At 40.0% G+C, this 4,529-nt stretch overlaps 1 long non-coding RNA gene across 1 annotated transcript; it reads left to right on the top strand.

Moving 5' to 3' along the window:
• The first annotated feature begins 3,952 nt into the window (after nt 1-3,952).
• Nucleotides 3,953-4,529, top strand: LOC117560725. Its single transcript, XR_004571229.1, has 3 exons — nt 3,953-3,976; nt 4,081-4,178; nt 4,269-4,529. It is a non-coding gene; the product is annotated as an uncharacterized LOC117560725 (long non-coding RNA).

Genomic DNA, 4,529 nt, shown 5'->3' with positions numbered 1-4,529 from the left:
TGGTGTTTTTGATGCACTGGGTGTAAAACACTGCATCACTTCAGCGTACCATCCCCAGTGCAATGGCCAAGATGAGCGTACAAACCAAAACATAAAAAAAGCACTTGCAAAGTACTGTGGAGAGGACCAGAATGACTGGGATTTACATCTGAGGGGCATTGTGGCGAGCATTAACACCTCAAAGCAGGTACAATGTTGTAATAAATGCAGATGGAAACAATACTCAACAGAGATACTAAAAGGAATTTTTATGCTTTCAGAGGTCAACCAAGTGCACGCCCTATTTTGCCCAGTTTGGGAGGCACCCACGCGTCCCGGGTGTTATAAATGCTACAGTCAATGACAGGGATGATACCTCTGTTTTGGTGCCTGCTGATGAGGCAGAACAGCAGCTTGAGGCAAAGGCTGCAACCATTGCAGATTTGCACTCGAAGGTGAGAATAAAATGGCAATATTTAAAACATAATAACTCCTAAAAAATGCAAGCGTATGTTAAGGACTGTAAATGATAACTGTTACATATCTTTCTCAGATTTACCAGAACATCCAAATAGCACAACAGAGACAGAAAATCTCTTTTGAAAAACGCAAGGGAAAGAATGTGAAATCTTTCCTGATTAACGTTGGAGATGAGGTCCTAAGAGCGAATAAGAGGAAGGAGGGCCGAAAAGGTGGAAAACTGGAGTGCAACTGGTTTGGCCCTTATGTGGTTTCCTCAATCACCAACAAGGGTGTGGCAACCCTGTTGAGCTCAACAGGAGCTCAGCTGAGACAGAGTGTGAATGTGTCTCAGCTGAAGCCCTTTATCAGGCCTATGTTGAGAGGTATTTTGATTATCAATACAAGGACACATTTTAGGTATACTTCATGTGTGGTACTTCAATAATACTGTTTATTTTTTGTCTATCTAATAACAGCTGAACCGAAGTTGGATTCGGAGGGGTCTGTTGCTGACCACCAGTATGCCCTCTCTGGTGCGAAATACGCAAAGGATCTACATCCGATTCAAGACAAGCTGGTAGATATATGTTTACTTCATGCACAGTGATTTGATTTTAATTTTTCTATGTTTTCTATTGGCTTGAAGTATGTTTTGCAATCTGTTATTTGCAGCTCAGCTATGTGCTAGACCACAATAGGCCTGGAGCAGAGGTCATTGTGAAGGAGGGTGATGTGTGCCTGACCAGAGAGGACTTTTGGAGCCTGGGTCTTCCTCAGTGCATGGAGTCAAATGTAGGTATACTTGAGCTTTCCTCCCAACTTCATCTTGTCTCAAATAAATGGCACAGGTAACTTACTGTTGTTACTGTTTCAGATTGGAAACACGTGCCTGAAGATGGTACAAGAAGCCACCCAAAGACATGTACGGTTTTCAACAGACATCATTGGCCTGCTTTTTTCTTTTGAATAACACATATTTTCTAAATAGCTGTTTAGTGGTGAAACTCCAATCTCGTGAAGTGTGGTTGTCTCTTGTTGTTGAACATACTTCTATGAAGATTTCATTTTTTTTGAAAAACTATCAATATAGGGCAAAGATATATACATCGTGGATATGTATGTGGTTCCTACCTGGAAGTCCAAAACAGCTGACGCGTTGGCCAGTTTTCCAGTAAGTTCCTGTTGCTTGAGACCTATGTTTCTTGAAATTGATATACAGCAACTTAAAATCCCTTGTTTAAAATACTAGGCTGACCAATTGGCCACCAAGGACATGGTTTTCATCCCTGCCTGGAGTCGGCAGCAAGGAAAGGCAGATCACTATTTGCTTTGCGTGAGTCTGTTCCAAATGATCTCACCAGCATGTACAAAATGAACATAAGTTGTGCTGTGTGGTTTTCTTCTGGTGTTTGATTATGTCTAATTTCAGCTATTTTGTCAATGGTTGACAGGTGATCAAGCCAGCAAAGAGAGAGTTATATTTGCTCGACCCTCTTAAGCCAGATGGCTTTGGGGACAATTCCTACAAGGACATATTTAGGTTTTTGTAACATGATTACCCCCACCGTTCTGTGGCTTGTATGGGAGTTCTAAATAGTTTATAGTATTCTAATACTGCAGTAACCATCTTGTAGACCAGGGGTCTGAATCTGATCAAATTCATTTATAATATATCTCCATTTCCACAAAGTCTGGAGTGTCCTTAGTGGAACCAAAAGAAAAAGAGTCTGCAACAGGATGCTATGAATTATAATGTTCATTTTGTTATAAGCCTTGTTCAAAGGTTGTTTTCAAGTTCAGCTTTGTTCAGAGGCTGGTAAACGTATTTTTGTTTGTTTTATTTTAGCCCCGTTCAGTGGCTTTCATAACTTTCCTCTTTTAAGGCATGCAATAGTTCAATGTAAGGAAATCCAAAAACATGAATTATATTGAGTATAGCGTTCCTTCACCAAATCAATTCCCATGTCTTATCATTTCTTTTGACAGTGACCTAGCGCACCGCATTGCTCCAGGTCAGTGGACAGTAAAGTTCGGCAGAGACGTCAAGGTACATTTCTCCACCATCTCATACACCTGCTTTCACATGTCTTTATTTTCCATTTGACCATGAACATCACTGTTATATTCCAAATTCTTACAGGGTTTGCCTCACCAAACCACGGGCAATGACTGTGGTGTCTTCATACTGATGGTAAATTCCTCCCTTGACACTTTTTTTTAAGGGGTTTTGTTAGTTTTTGAAACTCATAACTTAACAGATCTTTATCCTTTCACAGTATGCACTGAACTTCAGCACAGATGCTCCACTTTGGTTTACCGAGGTCAGTATTTATCCTCTGAGTTAGTATTTCAGGGGGAAGAGGGGGCTAACATTGAGTAGACAAATGATGAGGTTCCATTCATTTTCAACTTTATTATTGTTACATTTTCTTTTAGCGGGACATAGCACAGATCCGGAAATGGTGGTGCATTATGCTCATGGAACGGTACCAGATTGAAGGGTAAATCACATTTTAAATGTTACTTTATAGACAACAGTTTCTTTGACACTGATTTACATTTTCATCCTGATATTATGTGATTTTTATAGCCACGGACAGAGGTTTTCTTACTGGACCAATGAGGCCGAAGAGCTGCTCAAAGGGGCACTGGAGCCAGTGTACAGGGTCTCAAAGAAGCAAAAGACAGAACATGAGGTCAATAGGCACACTCCTGTTTGTGATAAAGAAATGTAACAATCCAGATTATTTAACACATGCATACATATCAATATTGATAATTGTATACACATGTAATTAAACAATCACATGACCCACACCTTATATTTTCCTTCAAAGGTCCAGTTTCAAAAGTCCGACATGTGCTTCATATTGGAGGTAATATCTTTTCAGTGAAGCAGTAACTGTTTTTTGTTTAAAAAACGACCTATGATCACGGCAGAATTTCCAACTATTATGTCTCACTGCTTTTTTTAACTTTATTGATAGCTGTTTTTTACCTCAAGGAGAAGAATAACAAAACATAAGAAAAATGTGTGTGATATATTCAACATTAATATTAAAAATGTGTATTTTTGCTACCTGAAGCCCAAAGAATCTTGGTATTTCGATTGTGCTGGCAACAGTCTAGTCAATGTGTTGTTAAATATGTTTGATCTAGTCTGACCAATACTTCACAGCTGCCAAACTGTCTTCTCTCGGACCTTCTGATGGAAGTGGTTCTCCAGGAAGGTGACAAAGCGTACTCATCACTCACTCTAGTGTGTACCACCTTCAGAGACACAATGTCCACTGTGTCTTTCAGAAGAGGGGCCCACTTTCGCTGGCTTGAGAGTAAGTGATTCAGTGAAGGTGCAGCAGTATACGACAGCTGTGGTGTCTATGCATATTTTTAATGGCTCTATTGAAATGCTTGTTTTACACAGGTGTTGCTACATGGAGTTTGTTCTCTGCTTCATACAAGCAGGATTTCAACGTCATGTACACCATTGACACCTGCCGTGGATGCTTGGAGCCTTACAAAAACTGCAAACCAGGTAGACTTCTTATTCTGGATAATAATGTTTATGTGTCATTACATATTTAGTGTGTTGTGGTCCTAGTGTGATTCAATTACAATATTTTCTTTTTCTATTCATAGGATATGTTGGGAAAGGTAAAAGAGGAGAATTGCAGGGCATCTACTCTGATGACCAACATCCAGGCTATTGCAGTCCCTTCTGCAACCAGATATCATAGGTAAAGATTAACTCACACAAACAAATGTCAGAATAGACTAAATTGTCACTGCAATTAATGAAGATCATCCTTTGATATCTTACCTTCAAGTTTGGTTTTCCCGGACGCTGCCCGTCGTGGACTTCGGGTCGTGGACTTCGGGTCGTGGCTGAACCTGTCTCTGCAGTCCTGCCTTGGGTCATGCTGCTTCCCTGATGGCTTCCTCATATATTCTGAACAATCTGTGCTGTTTTCCTATCCACATGTAAAAGGAACTAGAAGGATTTCTTGATACTAAGGGCTGTAGAGAAAAGTTTGGAGCTTTTTCCATTAACGTTGAAGTTCAAATTCTCAATAAACACTTGAATGCTG

The sequence above is a fragment of the Gymnodraco acuticeps genome, unplaced genomic scaffold (assembly GCF_902827175.1).
Source record: "Gymnodraco acuticeps unplaced genomic scaffold, fGymAcu1.1, whole genome shotgun sequence".
Lineage (NCBI taxonomy): Eukaryota > Metazoa > Chordata > Actinopteri > Perciformes > Bathydraconidae > Gymnodraco > Gymnodraco acuticeps.
Note: the sequence above shows the minus strand (reverse complement) of the source record. Positions and strands in the feature narration are given on the sequence as shown.